Below are 17,458 nucleotides of genomic sequence, written 5' to 3'. Positions count from 1 at the left end.
ATCATGACCGGAGCTGAAATCAAGAGTTGGCTGCTTGATCGACTGAGCCACCCAGGCGTACCCCTGTCAGATTATTTTACGTTCATTTAGGCTGAGAGGCTTAAATCCTATACTAAGCCTTTTTGTTACAAGTTAAATCCTATACGATTCAAGATTCTGGTTGAGGAAAATAACAGTTAAAAATTTTTAGTTTAATTTTTAAATTTTATACTTTGAAAGCATGAGTTCATAGAAAAAGTCATTAAATGAGTAGTTATTTTAATTCAGCAGAGCTTAAATATGTAAGTATTAGCAGTATTTTGAAAATAATGAGGTGTACTGGTGGCAGAAGATACACACTGTAGGATATTAAGGGACTTTTTAGAAAGTCTTTGGTTATAATTCCATTTTAATTTAAATGTCAAAACAGCAAAACTGTTAGGATCACACTACTTGTAAACCATGAATCCTGTCCTTTTATTTCCATTAGTGCAGAGTTAGATCATCAATTCTGTTTTCACACCAAAGAATGGAGAGTGTCAACCTTAAAAATAAAATAGCCAGTTATTTTATCAGCAAAATGAGTTTACTCAGGAATAGCTGAAGAAATAGAATTTGGAACATGCAAACTATGGTAGATCATACACGAGTCCAGGAATGAAGAGGAAAGACTTGCTTTTTATAGAGGAAAGGAAGAAGTTGGGAGAGGGAGTTTAAGTGAAAGTTTGTTGGAAGAGGGGGAGAGGGCAGCCCAGGTGGGGGTTGCCCCACCCAGGTGGGCCTCAGCGGTTTAGCGCCGCCTTCAGCCCAGGGCCAGGGCGTGATCCTGGAGACCCAGATCGAGTCCTACGGCAGGCTCCCTGCATGGAGCCGCTTCTCCCTCTGCTTGTGTCTCTGCTCTTTGTGTCTCTCATGAATAAATAAATAAAATCTTAAAAAAAAAAAAAAAAAGAAGAATTTGGGGTTGTGGCAACTTCTCGTTGGCTGACCAGGTCAGGTTTTCTGATTTAATGATTTTGTACCAGGAAGGACCTTTTTTTTTTTTAGGAAGGACCTTTTTTGGTAGACCTGTCCCACGGTGGAGAGAAAGTGCACAGGTGGGAAACCATTTAGGCCACATTTGAGTAAAAAGGAGGGAGAACTCCGGCATTTCCCTCTTAAAGTCTGTATCTTAATACATATTTTAAGCATGGGAGACCATCTCAAAATGTTGAGCTAGTATTACCTTAGTGGGCCTGTCATTTTTACAAAGGGCTGATGGCAACAGGTATAAAGCTTAATAATTCTACAAATCAGAATTAAAAGTAATAACAAATCTGTTTTGTTCAGTGGTTGTAAAACCAGGAGCCCAAACATGAAGGGAACCAGCTGAAGAGAGATCAAAGGGTTTGTTGAGTGGGATTTATTATAGCTGGTGTGCTTATTTCTCTATTTTTATGCAGTTGGATTTGTAACTATAGAGGAATTTATCTGTTGCAACATGTGGTATTGGCAGTCTCACAAACACCTCCTCTTCAGCAAGTACACAGTCAAGGGGCTGTACGATTAGCCAAAACTGCTCTAGCCAATGAGTCAAGTGATTGTTGCTGAGCTGCTCTTGCCTTGGCAGCACAATCGGCTAGTGCTCATGTTGGAGAGATTGCTGATTATGCGATCAGTAGCACTTCCTCTGACCTAAGTGAGAAAGGCTTGCTCTCTATGTAGGCAAATTGGGAATCCTATTTGCTTTCTAGAATTTCCCATTTAAGGTGCCCATGGAGGCTTATTGGGGTGGATTAGTAGAAAGCCTCTCATTTGTTATGAAGAGAAAATAAAACAGTAAGTACAATAAGAGTACATTGTCCTTTCATTGTCTGGCTGTCAAGCATAGGGGCGATTCACCAAAACCTCCACATGTAAAGGAGTAGCTGGGCTTTATATGTAGGACTTCTCATAAGTATTAGTATTTATGGACCACTGGTCAATATAGAAGTGTTTGCATCATGCAGCCAAGACACAAATGCTACATTATATATTGAAAGACGAATGGAGATACATGGGTTTGACAGCAAACCTGCAAATGGTCTAATTTACACTGCTCTCTACTATCTTTCCTATATGTATTTGGTGGAACACATTCTCTCATCCCAGGGTTTGGTTAAATTGAGGCAAGGAATGGTGATAATGTAGATTTAGTATTCCTGTGTGAATATTAAAAGGGACCTGTGGGACAATTCAGGTTTATGGTGGTGTCTGGGATTCCAGCAAGTTTATAGAGTAGAGTAAGGGGTCACTGCTATCATGGACGGATAGTGGTTTCTGATGACAAATCCAGTAATTGAGTGGCTTATCCCTCTTTCAAGGTATTGGGAAATGTCCTTCCATGAAAGAAAGGGAGAAGAAAACAGAACAAGCAGGGGAAGCAGGATTACAGGCCTGGTACAGTCTCATATAAGGAAAGCTGTCATCTGCTTCAGCTCCTGGAAATCTTTACTTTCAGGTCACCAGTTGGTACACAGGTCCAGTTGGGGTTGGATGCTTTCTTTAGATGTGACATGAATCCAAGAGTCTGTTCCCTGGAGTTTGGTGGTAATAAGCATTGGGCTTTTCAAACAGGGTTGAAGAGAGTCTTTCTCGTGTCATTTGCAATAGATTGTATTTCTGAATTCTAAGGAGTGATGCTTGAGATCTTTGTCTCTGTGGAGTGTGCTGTGGAAAGATTGTTCTAGGGCTGGTTATTTTCATCAGAAAATAGACCTTTATGATATTAAAGTATATTTTTCTTAGCTGTGAGTCAAAGAAGCAGGAGCCATGTGCATTGGGTGCTCAGAGATTATCTCAAAGGGTGAGAGTTTCCAGATTCCAAAAGAGATGTGTTCCTGAGATTTTGAAGGACTAATGGCAGTGTTTTTGGCCTGAGTATTTAATGAAAAGAGTTTCTGTAGGGGTTCCTGGGGGGCTTAGTTGGTTAAGCATCTGCTTTCAGCTCAGGTCATGATCCCAGGGTCCTGGGACTGAGCCTCACATCAAGCTTCCTGCTCAGCGGAGAGCCTGCTTTTCCCTCTCTCTCTGATTGTATGCACTCACTCTGTAAAATAAACAGAATTTTTAAATAAAAGTGTCTATAAATTTTGCCAGTTGAGCCTTAATGATGCCATTAGTGCATTTGATTAGCTGAGGATTGAGGGTGATAAGTGCAGTAGAGTGGCTAATGAGCACAGGCCTTTAAAGTCCTTGACCATTGAATTGAGTTCCCTGGCCACTAAGGAGTTCTAAGGGAGTTCCCCACGTAGAGACTATCCTTTTTTAAAAAAAAATTATTTGAAGGAGCACACGCGTGTGAGTTGCTAAGGACAGAGAGAAAAAGAAAATTTCAAGCAGACTCCTTCCTCACTAAGCATGGAGCCTGATGCAGGGCTTAACCTCAGGGCCCTGAGATCATGACCTGAGCCAAAATCAAGAGTCAGACACTTAACCTACTGAGCCACCCAGGTACCCCAAGACCATCTTTCCTAATAGTATTTTAGCCATAGGAAAGGTATTTGCCTGCCTAACAAGGGAAAGCTTTAGTCCAGTGAGAAAACGTACAAACCATGACTAAAACATATGGAGGCAGGGGAGAGGTTGACAAATCCCCTCGCCAAATTTTGAATTGTCCATTGGGCAAGTTAAAGTATCTAGGAGCAGGGTGCCTAGGTGGCTGACTGATCAGGGTTTCATAGTTTTCAGAGTATAGGTCCATCACCTCCTTGGTGAGGTTTATTCCTAAGGATTTTACTCTTTTTTGGTGCAGTTAAATGGACTTTGCTTTCTTAATTTTTCTTTCTGCTGCTTGATTTTTTAGTGTATAGAAATACAACCAGTTTCTGGGTATTGATTTTGTATTCTGCAACCTTACTGAATTTATTATTCTAGTAGTTTTTGAGTGGAGTCTTAGAGTCTTCTATGTGTAATATGTCATCTGCAAATAGTGTCAGTTTCACAACTTCTTACCAATTTTTTTTTTTTCCATGCCTGATTGCTGTGGCTGGGACTTCCAGTACCGTGTTGAATAAAAGTGTCAAGGGTTGATGTCACTGTCTTGGAGGAAAAGCACTCAGTTTTTCACCATTGAGTATGATATTAGCTGTGGGTTTTTCATATATGGCTTTTATTATGTTAGAGATATGTTTCCTTTAAACCCATTTTGTTGAGAATTTTTATCATGAAAGGATGTTGAATTTTGGCAGATGGTTTTCCTGCATCTGTTGAAATGACCGTATGATTTTTATTTTTCATTTTGTTAATGTTACGCATCCTGTTGATTGATTTGAGAATATTGAACCACCCTTTCATCCCTAGAATAAATCCTCCTTGATGTGGTACATGATCTTTTTAGTGTATTGTTGAATGCAGCTTGCTAATAATAATAATGGTTGAGGATTTTTGCATCTGTGTTCATCACAGTTATTATTAGCCTGTATTGGCCTGTAGTTTTTTTGTAGCTTGGTTGTGGTATTAGGCTAACGTTATCCTTACAAGGTGAATTTGGAAGTTTCCTATTTTTGGAATAGCTTGAGGAGAGTTAGGTATTAACTTTAAATATTTGGTAGAATTCACCTGTGAATCTCTCTGGTCCTGGACTTTTATTTGTTGAGAGTTATTGGTTATCACTTCAGTTTTGTAACTAATTAGTCTGTTCATAGTCTGTTCAGTTTTTCTGCTTCCTGATTCAATTTTGGAAGGTTGTATGTTTCTAGGAATTTTCTAGGTCATCCAATTTGTTGACATATAATTTTTTCATAGTATTTTATAGTTCTTTGTATTCCTGTGGTGGTGTTATCTTTCTTGTTTCATTTTTGATTGTTTATTTGGGTCCTCTGTCATTCTTGATCAGTCTAGCTAAAGATTTACCAATTTTATCTTCTCAAAGAACTGGTTCTTAGTTTAATTATCTTTTTTGTTGGTTTTTTTAAATCTCTCATTTGTTTCTGCTCTTATCTTGATCATTTATCTCCTTCCACTAACTTTGAGCTTTGTTTAGCCTTTTTCTAGTTTCTTTAGGTGTAAAGTTAGATTGTTGAGATTTTTTTTTAGTGAAGGAGGCCTGTGTTGCCATAACTTTTCCTTTAGAACTGCTTTCCCTGTGTGCTAGAGATTTTGGACTTGTGTTTTTATTTTCATTTATCTTCATGTATTTTTTAATTTCATCTTTGGTTTCTTGGTTGATCCCTTCATTGTTTAGTAGCATGCTGTTTAATGTGTGCTATGTACATTTGTAAGTTTCAACTTTTTATAATAGTTATGTGTATATTTTATGATAGTAAATGATAAAATAGATTAGTAACTATATTTTATGCATTCACGATACATACTTTGTTCTTAATTTTTTCAGTATTTTTAGGCTATGCAGTTTGTTGTTTTTTCAAATTGTTGCAAATCCTCCTCCCCCCCAATTTTTCCAGTATATTTGTTGAAAAAAAAGTGTGTGTGTGTGAGTGGGCCCACATAGTTCAGGCCTGTGTTGATAAAGGGCCAAGTGTACGTTGAAAATGTTTTGTTTGGTATAGCCACCTTCATTCATTATCTTAACTACATCTTCTAGGTAACTTGATCCAACTTCTACATCCACACATGGTGCTTCACTTTGCACTCGCATGTTATGGGGATTACTTGTTTCCTTAAATCTGAACCAACCTGCTAACTTCAAACTTTTCTGCATCTTCCTCACCCTCAGCATTCATAGAAGTGAAGAGAGTTTTGGGGTCTTGGTCTTGATTAGGTTTTGGCTTAAGGGAATGTGTGGCTGGTTTGATCTTCTGTCTGTAGCACTAAAACTTTTCCTCACATCATCAATAAGGCTATTTTGCTTTCTCATGATTTGTTAATTTCCTTCAAGAACTTTTCCTTTGCATTCACAACTTAGCTGACTGGCATAGGAGTCCTTCCTTCTTTCAACCTGCCTCAGTTTTCAGCATGCCTTCCTTACTAAGGAAATGTTTATTATTTCTAGTTTTTCATTTAAAGTAAGATATGTGACTCTTTACTTGAACACTTAGAAGCCATTGTAGGACTATTGATCTAATTTCAGTCTTGTGTGTCTCAGAGAACAGGGAAAAGACTAAAGAAAAAGAGATGGGTGAATGGCTGGTTGTTGGGCAGTTAGAACATGCACAGTTACCAGTTCACTGCCTTAACTGGGTGTGGTCTGTGGCACTCTAAAACTATTATAATATCAAAGATAACTGATCATGATCTCAGAGTCTTTTTTTTTTTTTTAAGATTTTATTTACTCATGCGAGACACAGAGGCAGAGACATAGGCAGAGGGAGAAGCAGGTTCCTTGCGGGGAGCCTGATCTGGGACTCAGTCTCAGGACCCCAGGATCCCCGGCAAACGCTCAACCACTGAGCCACACAGGCAACCCTAGGATCTCGGTCTTGAGATCAAGCCCTGTGTTGGGCTCTGCTGGGTGTGGACCCTGCTTCAGATTCTTTCCCTTTCCTTCTGTCCCCACTCCCCTTCCTCCTGTTCACATGCACATGCTCAAATAAATAAATAAATAAATAAATAAAATAAATAAATGTCACAGATCACCGTAACAAAAACGATGGCAATGCAAAAGTTTGAAATACTGTGAGAATTTCCAAAATGTGACATAGAGACACAAAGTGAGCAAATGCTATTGGAAAAGTGGAACTAGTAGACTTGCCTGGATGCAAGATTGCCACAGACCATCAATTTTTAAGAAAACAATATCTGTGAAGTACAATAAAACAAGGTATGCCTATATTTGCATATTTAGCTGAGTTGCCCTCAGCTACAGTGCAGGCCTGGATAAAACCGTACAGTTCAGCCTGTCGGGTTAAGGCCAGGCCAGTAGTTTCAAAGGGAGTTGGAAATGCATAGCCAGCATAGTATTACTATTTACACCTTTTAAATAAGCACCATCAGTAAACAATGAAGTTAGGGTTATCCAGAGGAGTTTCCTGTAAGTCTTCATGGAGGGAGTCCATTCATAATCAGTCATGAAAAGTTTTATCAGTGGTGGGGAGGAGAAGGGTAGGATGAAGGTTGTTACAGCAAGGAAGATTTACGCAGTAGTTTCCTTCACCCCCTAATCCCTTATCTACATGGGATGCTTTCCCAGGACCACCAGTGGTCCCCTGAAATAGCAGATACTACAGAACCTTGTATACGTTATGTGTTTTTTTTCTTTGTGTACACACCTGTGATAAAGTTTAAAATACATGAGATTGGAGCACCTGGGTGGTGCAGTTGGTTAAGCACATAAGTTGAAAAGTTTTTTTGCCTAAAACTGTAGGAAGAACATTGTAATTGGAATTTGTTGTCCCTTTTTAACTATCAGAGTGTTGCTGCAGAAACTAATCATTCAGGGATCATCCAGTTGATTTTAATCCTGTGTTTGAGGATCATATTCTATAATTTTGTCATTTATTGTCTGTGCAATTCAAAACAGTTAAGCATATTTTGCTAAGGTCCACATTACTGGTTCTGCTTTATTTTCTGCTTCAGTTTCTTCATCATCTTCTTTTGTAAATGATTTAACACGTTCTTTCACTTCACTTGTTAACACTTCTTTGTGTTCCTTCAACTTACTCATCAAATAGGTTGGCTAGTGGCTAGTCCTAATCCACTAATTTATCCTGCTATGAGAAGGATTTTGTTAATAGTAATGCCTGGGAAGCCTTTAAAATCCCTCATGACTTCATAAGTTCTTCCAGCAGTCATGTACAGCTTCTGGTTTTAATTCATTCTTTGCAGCTTTTATGAATGTTATTATATCAGCAGTAGTGAATGATTTCCAGCATTGCATTATGTCCAGATTAGGGTCTGCTGCATCAGTTGCTGATGGAAGGCAGTCAAATACAAAGCAGGTGTGTGTGGCCTTGAAAAACCTAATGATGTCCTGGTCCAGGGGCTGAAGTGCTGAGGTTATATTTGGAGGTAAGACTACAAACCTCAGCATTTTCATTTACATAGCAAACAGATTCAGGATAGCCAGATGCATTGTCTAGGATTAATAGGACTTTAAATTCCAGCTCTCCCTCTTTTGAGTATTTTTTCACTTCTAAAATGAAGCATTGGAATCATCCTATAAACAAGATGGCCGATCACCCACCCATGCTTTCTGATGATGTTGCCAGAACACAGGCAGAGAACTTTTTGGTTTTGCAAGCACATGGATTCTTTCCTCTGTAGACTACAACTGACTTTATCTATAGGCCCTGCAGCATTGTCACATAGTATAAGAGTTCATCTGTCCTTCCATATTTTAAGCTGTAGTGTCTCTTGCATTTTTATTAATGTAAGTTCTGTTGGCCACCTTCTTTCAGAAGAGCCATTTCATTGCAGTTACAGACTTGCTTTGGATACTATCATAGTTTTCTTAACTTCTTCAACTCCTCTGGGAATTGAAACCACGGGTGAGGGGTACTGCTGTATGAGGAGTTGGTTAGCAAGAGGATTTCATAGGAGGTGAGGCAACTAACTGACAGGAGTTGAGTATGACAAGAATTTAGAAGGGCTTCTATTGAATTAGGGTACAGGACTAGTTAGGAGGGATCCTATGATTATTTCTTCAAGGACCTTGACTAGAAGAACAGTGGTAGGAATGGCTCAGAGGCGTAGGGTGGGGTGTGCTCTTGTGCCACAGCGTCTAGATGTTGGCTATAATAATCTATGGGTCAGTGAGGTTTCCTGTGTTTTGGGATGAGTAACCCAAGGGCATTTCTCTCTCATTATAGAAAAAGGAAAAATAGGAAGTTGATCGTTGATATGTCCAAGGGCAGGGGGATTTATTAGGCATTCATTTAAGACTTTATCTTGCTTTTCACCAAATAATAGGGTCAAGCTTGTTGTTTTTTAGTCACCGGTAGGGGTTGGGCCATTTAATTTTGACAGTGGCCAAGAGACAACCTTTTAATTGGTGCTTAGTTTTGGTTTTTGAGAAGTTCAGGATGCCATGACACCTATTTGGATCTGATTGTAAGCCCCTGTTCCAGAATTTCGGTGCTCTAAATATCAAACTTGAGTTTGAGTGAATTGCAGTTGTTTCTTGGAGACTTCATGTCCCTTTAAGGCTGTAAGTTTTAATAGTTGGATGCTGTTATCCTATGAAGAGGCTTGAGAAAACGGAGAAGCAAGGCATCTACATATTGTAATAGGGTAGAGCTTCTAGGAATTTTATATGATCTATATCAGGTTTTAAGGTTTGTGAGAGGTACAAAGGACTTTGAGTAAAACTTTGAGGCAGTACCGTCCAGGTATATTGTCCTTCCCAAGTAAAAGCAAAGAGATGGTGTCTGGCATTATCCACCAAGATGCTAAAGAAGACAGCCATGGTGAAAAATTTGCTTTCAGCAGGGTTAGAGCCCAATAAAGTATGGAGATTGGGAACAAATGGATGTAAGGGATGACAATACTCTTATGGCTTGGAGGTCCTATACAAATTTCCATCCTGCAACCATTCTTTAAAAAAAAACAAAACAAAACCATAAAATAGGGCTATTGCAGGGACTACTACAGGGGCTAAGGCCGTATAGTATTCCATTGTGGGCCTAAAGAACCTCTTTATAGAGTATTGCTTAATTCTAAGGAGAGGCTTTGAGAAACATATTTGGATATTAATAGGTGCACCGTGGCACTATGCCAATAAGAGTTGAGAGTTTTGCCCATAAGGAGAGTAGTAGTTGGTTCAGTAGGGACAGATGATCAGTGTCCTTGTAATTAGCTCTAGTGCCATTAGAGATGGAACAAATAAAACGTATTGAAAGATCATTGGCTTTGGCTGTTGGTTGCTGCTTTCAAATTCTAGAATACTTCCCGTTTCAGGAGAAATTCCAGCATATTTTTCTTAGAAATATCAGCCCAATCAATAGAGGCAGAAGAACTAAGGAGAGAAGGGTGGATATCTGTTGGCCTGCACAAAAGGGAATAGGTTTAGCGATAGGAACCTGTTGAGTTTTATTGGAGACTATATGAACCGTTTTTATATTCCAGGGCAGGTGCTACTTAATAACAGTGGGGTTGAGCACCCGGTATAGCTTCAGTGTCAGTAAGGACATAGAGACATTTATTCCTAGTCCAGAGAGTAGTTTCTTTAAGATAATTAAGGGGAAGGATTGGGAAAAGCCCCTGTAGTTCCTTGGAGTTCTAACATTGGGGATTAGCAGGGCACTGGCAAAGCTGGCCAGAGGGCTGAAAATGCCTGGAGCACTTAAGCTGTCAAGAGTCTTTCTTTCAGTGTCCTGGCCTTTACAATAATGGTAGAGACCAGGAGAGTTGTGTCTTTATTTAGGGGCCTTCAGTTGTTGGAGCTGAACGTTGAGGATTTTAGTGGTCTTCCTTTTAGTTGAATCATTTAGGTGCGAGTGAGCTGGCTTGCTAAATTAACTGAACCTGGAGTGGACATAGTTTCTCATTCTATCCTGGTCCTTTTAACTAGAAGTGTAAGGTCCTGGTTCATCCCATTAATGAACAGGCTACCAAGTGGATTCAACAACTTAAAGGAAGACTGGAATTTTCTTCAAAAACAATTTGGAGCTGGCTGTCATAATCACACATGGGTTTATTGGGCTTCAGTGTATAGGCTTGAATCTTACTAGTCCATTTGTCTGTCTCACAAGTATGTTCGAGTCAGATCTGTTTGTTATGAAGTCACTATAAATGACTCATTTCTTCCCCCATGTAACAGTTGCTTGGGCCAGGGGCTAGAGGTGGGGTTTCCAACTTTATATCTGCAGTATGTGGTGCGCAGGGAATAGGCCCTCAGAATTTCATTGATGATGGATACATTTGCTTATGGTCTTAGTGCTGCATAGAATGGCCTTATTTTCTTCCATCTTTCTTTAAGTGTCCCCAGTGAAAATGTCAGTACTTTTATGAACCCATTCCGTGCCCTCTCCAGGAATTCTTTGCCACTCTGGCTGTGATGTGGAAGTGCTCAGTTATGCCTCTTAAGGCACCTCTCACAGTCACTGGTTTTAGGGTTAGCTGCAGTTATCTTTTTTACCTGTGTGTCCTTTTCAGTTACAGTGTTGTTTCTGTAGCTTTGGATCATTGATGCAGAGCTCCTTGCCTTTCACATAATAGATAATCAAGTATTAGAACTGTTACTTTTCCCAAGCTAAATTGTTTTTTTAAATTTACTTTTTTTTTTTTTTAAATTTATTTATGATAGTCACAGAGAGAGAGAGAGAGAGAGAGAGAAAGAGAGGCAGAGACATAGGCAGAGGGAGAAGCAGGCTCCATGCACCGGGAGCCCGACGTGGGATTCGATCCCGGGTCTCCAGGATCGCACCCTGGGCCAAAGGCAGGCACCAAACCGCTGCGCCACCCAGGGATCCCTTTAAATTTACTTTGTTTTTTGTATCATGCTCTTGAAATTGATCATTAATTCATCAATATAGATGGAATAGTAATTTTTCAGATTTTTAGCACATAGCTGTGAGAGCTAAATCTAACTTCTTAATTTATCTACATTACTAGAGGGAACAGCAGTTATTACATAAATAAAACCAAGGTGACATCCATGTGTTTTTTGTTTTGCTATTTAATTTTCAGATTTCTTTCCTTTTTCCTGATTTTTTTTAAAACCAAAATATGTTTTCTTAAAGAAGGGACTGAGGTTTACTTTCTAGCTGGTTTAGTCATTCTTCCAGAAGAATCTTGAGCCCAGAGAATTTGAGTAGAGTTAGAGGCAGAGAGGCCAGTGATTTATAAAGCCAGGTATGGACTTTGTTTGGGCATATGGAATGGTCTGGAAACCAAGGGTGAGTCGAGCAATTTCATTTATAAACAATACCAATTTCTGGATACAAAAATCTGAAATACTTACTAGTACATTTTTTTTTTTCTGGAAAACCTCCAAAGAAATTTGGAGATACTGAATAAATACCATGTGACCCTCTTTGGTGGGGGTTGCATATTTTATTTTTTAACAGTGTGAACACCTACCCTTAAGGTCTTTCTGTCAAAAGCTATTCTTTTAAAGTGGGTTTTCACTTTAACATAGGTATTGGAAAAAATCAGTAAGTGAAAAATACATAATTCAAGATACACCCATTTATTAATTCATTGAATGCCAAGTATGTGCCAGAGACTGTTGTAAGCTCTAGTGATACCCTAGGAGGAACCCCAAATTCCCTGCCTTCATGTATCTTTTGCTCATGAGAGAGATAATCAAAATGTATTTTAAATGATGTTCTAAGAAAGAAAACTAAATGTTTGGAAGAAGATAAATTTGAGAGAGAAGATCAAGTAAGAACTCAGCAGGTGACGTTTGCACACAGACTTGAAGGAAGCAAAGGAGGAAACTGTGCAGATACTTGATAAAGTGTACTCTCCACAGAAGGGCTAGCAGATGGGAAGGCCCTGATGCAGGAGTGAATAAGGGGTTGAGATTCCTGATGGGGGAGAAGGGGGAGGGGGGCCCTGGATCCTGCAGGACCTTGCAGGGGAATACAGATGAGATGATGGTTGCCAGGTCAGAGCTTGTTCTAGCTGAATATAAAATCCTGTGTCCTCACTCAAAATTCTACTGCCTGTCATTCTTCTTGAAAATTTTCTTTCTTTTATCAGATGTGCATAGAATCAAGTCATATTTATTTTATAAATCCAATAGGGATTGTTGTGGAGTTTTACTCCAAATATCTGGAAGTAATTGATGTGAATGAATTTCAGTTATGGTATATGACTTAATGGGTTTATGAGAAGCCCTCAGTCTCAGTACACATCTCTGCCCTTTCCTCGTCACATGGTAAATTATAGTAATGTCGCATTTTAGTGTAATCTTTGTTTAGCAAAGCTATTTCTTGTCTGGAATATAAGTATAGTTTATAGCAGAATAGATAAAGAGTCAAAATTGAATTAAATAGAATGGTTGTGAACAGGGACTTAAGGTATGGGGTTTTATGTTTAATAGAATTGGAAAATCAGATCAGCAGGGCATGTTTTTATGGCCCATCTGCCAACACTAGAAATAGCTTTGGTACCTATTACTCCCTTAAACATGTATTTGCATTTCATCCCCTGTCAATATGAAGAGAGAAAACAAAGAAAAATGAAATCAGAATTTTGGAGCTGGAAGGAATCTTAAATACTGTCTGGTCCAAACCTTTGATTTTACAGGTGCATTTTTTGTGGAGTGCATAATACTGTTTTGTTTTTTTTTTTTCATAACAATTCGTTGCTATAGTTCACACACATAATTATTGGTGATAGAATCAGAATCTAACTCACCTGAAACTTTATTTCCCCTAACATGTACTGACCTTCTGACAGTTGCCCAAAATATCAGGCAACTGAAAATTACAGTGTTAGTCAGATATTCTATATAATATATAGCATAGTGGTTCTCAGTGGTGAATGACCCTTATTTGGGAAGCTTATTTTTTAATATGAAGGCTTTCTCGACTTCCCTCCTGAGATTTTGAATCTGTAGATTTGGAATAGGGCTGGGAAAATCCATGTTTTTAATGACATGATGATTTTGAAATGTGAAGGGCACTGCCCTTAAAAAAAAAAAAAACAACTAGTTTCAAGGGGTAAAGAAGTGATGTTAGCACTTACTGTTCTCCAATGCCTTGTTTCCTATAAATTTCAGCAAAGACTAAAAAGCTGCTTGGGTGTTTGTTCCTTTGAAGAATTTCCTTCTTAAATGGATATAAAAGCAGAGGAATGGTGTTCATTGATTGCTTTTGTCCTCTGTCATTAGAACCTTAGGGTCATTATGATAAACTCATTGAATCTATATAACTGTGGTATTGCACATGATGAAAGGAAATCTGTTTCAAAGTGAAACAAATTGAGAATATTTGGACAAGATACTAGCTTATCAGTGCTGAGATATTATTAAAGTCGAGCAAAGAATATTAGAAAATTCAGTATTCATGGAGAGCCATGGCATAGTACTGGTATTTAATGAGGCACTATTTCTTCTTTAGCAACTGGAGTGTTCTCAGATGCTACCCGTCTGATTATGCATGGGTGCTAAGTGAATATTAAAAATTACGGGGCTGGTTGAGTATCATGCATGTTAGGTTGAGTATCATATGTCCTTTGAAGATCTTTTTCCTGTGTAGTTGTATAGCTAACTCAGTAACAGGTAGGAATATGGTTTTAATTGAAAAACCACTTTAAAAGCATTATGTTCTGCTAAAGGAAAGTTCATGCTTGACTAGTTTATTCCAGGTCTTTGGCTATGTCAGTATGAAGCAAATTCATTAATATAAAAATGGATAATAGTCTAGGCTAATGGAATATAACTATTGAAAAGAGAATTTTTTTTTGCAATGAAGTAATCCAAACCTTGGAAGTCTGAAGGACAAGAAGCCACCAAAACCACGTTTGGGGGCTTTTTGTTTTGTTTTTTAAGTCAATTGCAAGTAAATTTACAAATACAGTCTGAGTTTTAAAAATATGTAGAGATTTTATTTTTTTTTCAAGCTATCTCATTGTAATTCAGATTTTTTAGCCATCTGAGAAAAAAGAGGTTGAATTTTCTGGAGTTCTAATTCAGTTGTAGGAATTTGATGTGAAGAGAATTATTGGAAAGGAGCAGGCACAGAGAGAACGAGTCTATGACAGAACATGTGTAAAGTTACTACTAAGCTTATATAAGGAACGTAGCAAGGTATATCTCTTAAAACAAATGGTTTTTAATGATTTGGTGTTTTAATCAAAGGACTTAATTATAGCCTAAGTGGGTATACTATTTCCAGTCCCATTACTGATTTTTATCACTCATATACCCTAATAATGATTGACTCCTATATATTTGATTTTTAAATCTTAATAAAGACAGGGAAAAGATTCAGTAAGCCTAAAAAATCAGCTGCTTGCCAGGTTTAGGTTATCCATGCAATAAATGTATATATAGATGTACTTACTTTTATGAAGTAAGTACCTAAAAACTATGGAAATTGATCACTTTTGAATGTAAACAGTTTAAAAAATCTGTAGTGAGTCCTTTTATTGTTAAAAGTCAGGCAACACTAACTTTTAACCTGTTTGTAAATTTGATTCTGAATACTATACAGGGCTTTTTCAAGGTGTAACCTGTATATGCATATGAGATATGAGCATGCATATATGTACAAAAGCCCTTCAGAAGGAGTTCACCTTCCTTTTATAAACACCAAAACTTAACTGTGCCTGTAAAATGTTTTTGCTAACGTTTGCATCATTGACTCAAATTTACACCTTCATGTTTGAGGTATGCTACTTAGGACTATCTATGCATGTAGACTTTTGCCAACTCCCTTTTCCCCCCTCAGTAGGCAGTTAACTCTAACAAATATTGTAATCCTTTCTATAAAATGTTCATAAAACATCAGCATATTCAGCTTATACAGAAATTAATTTTCCTCCCCACACAAGGAATTTCTATTTTGTAAGAATGTAGCTTGTATTTCAGAGTGCAATAAAATATGGTGTAAGAAATAAACTGTTGAATGGGTTAAGTGATTCTTCTGAATGTATTAACTTTTCTAGTGTCAATTATTTGAGGTGGTGGTGGAGAAGGTATAAGGATGAGGTTTTAACAAATTTTTAAAATTGCAGTGGACTTACGTTGGCCTATTTTAGTGAGATATGTTAATGTAACATAGAAACTATCGGAACCCAGCATGAGACCATATCTTCATTTTCTTTGTTCTTATGCAGCAGCAACTATCACATTTAAGGCTATCTGGGTCAGATGAGGAGCTTGAAAATTGACATGTGATGTCCATAGGATTAGTTTACAGCTGAGAATTAATGAGTTACCCATAAAATAATAAAATGTCACATATATATAATGTATACATACACAATGGACACACAGTCAAGATTCAGAACAGCAGACTGGGCTATATTTACAGCTTTTAGATTGGCCTGATTAAAGATAATCTGGGGATTAGTACCAATTTGTGAATAGTTTATATTCTGCAGTGTCTTCTTTCACTAAATCGTCTTCCTTTGTACACTGGATTGTTCTCTTTCACAGTAAGCTTTTAGTTTTCTCCATTGAACATAATTTGAGTTGGTCATTTCTACCTTTAATCCAACCTTGAATCTCCCCTATGCCCTTAAAACATCAGTATTTTTTCTGTTGAGTTGACTTCCTTGGGTATTTCTTTTTTTTTCCCCCCTTGGGTATTTCTTGACATAACATAACTCTGTTTAGACTATTCACTTCCTATATTTCTGTTTAATTATGGCACTTAGAGAAGGGAGCACCTTTTCAAGAGACCACCTCCTCCCCAAGACATCTTTTGCTCCTTACTAAGTCTGGCACCTGCTCAGTTCTCTGAAGCAAGCTACCAAGGGTGATCCATCTAAAAATGGAGAACACCTCCCTCCATGCCAGCAACCTTTCATGGTTTCCTATCCCTTATCCACCAAGTAAGTTCAAAGTTAACCTGCAATATAAGATTTCTTCTATCTGCATTTCCATTTTAATATGTTCTACCTCGACCTGAATGCTTCGTTTGCCTGATGATATCACGCATTTTCACACCTTTACAGAAGTCCTCCCTCTGCCTGGAATGTCCTTCCTCTGTCACCTTTTCCCGGCTAACTCCTGTTTATCCTTGAAAACTTATCAAAGGCATTCTCTGCTTTCAAGAAGCCCAAAGCTCTCATCTTTGTCAAGGCTTTTTGTGTACTGAGTCCTGCTTATCTGCGTCTCTCTGAGACCACAAGCTCTTCTGGGCTGGGATCACTGAGGCTTCTTGGTGGGATTTTTCTTCCTTTTTATTTCGTTCTAGAATCAAGTGTACAGGTTGCTGGAGAGTGCAGTTGGAGATGGTAGGCCAGAACCATTGACACATATTTGCTTAGTTAATAGAATAACAACTGTTTTAAAGACTAAACATGTAAAATTCTATCTGTGCCTGAGAACAGTGTGACCATTAAATGTATAATTCTGCATGTGTCTTTCCTTCATTTTCATGCAGAGACCTAACTCCCTGTATATTCTATTAAATGCAGACATACGAATGTTCATCAGATAACCAGGTTTAAGTAACTGTGTAAGACTTTACCAACTTAAATTGGCAAGTACTAGATGTACAGTAATAAGGTTTATTTAGGGAACTGTAGTGAGATCATGGTATCCAAACTGTTCTGTAATCTCTCCGAATCATTGCCTTGTTTTGGAAAACTTTTATTTTCCTTAAGAAAGTTCTTGGTCTCTCAAAACTAAAATGTCAGTACGAAATACCTGCTCCTTTTCCTGATATTTCAGTTTCTAACGACAGTCCTTGTTCCTAAGAGATTTTATGTCATTCGAAATAAATAAGCCATTCCTCTCAGCCAGATCTGCCAGGCATCACCGTCAGTCCTATTACTATGAGAGTAACTTACTGGTAATTGGACGACATCAACAGCCTGATTTGTACTACAAAGGTAGATCTCACTCTGCTGCTTCATACCCGGTGACCACTTACTGAAGACAGATTGAAAAGGGTGTGAAGACCTGCTTTTCAGAATGTCAATGAAAGTCCTCCTTTCCCAC

This window comes from Vulpes lagopus, chromosome 16 (assembly GCF_018345385.1).
Source record: "Vulpes lagopus strain Blue_001 chromosome 16, ASM1834538v1, whole genome shotgun sequence".
Classification (NCBI taxonomy): domain Eukaryota; kingdom Metazoa; phylum Chordata; class Mammalia; order Carnivora; family Canidae; genus Vulpes; species Vulpes lagopus.
The sequence above is the reverse complement of the archived record's forward strand: the minus strand, read 5'-3'. Positions refer to the sequence as shown.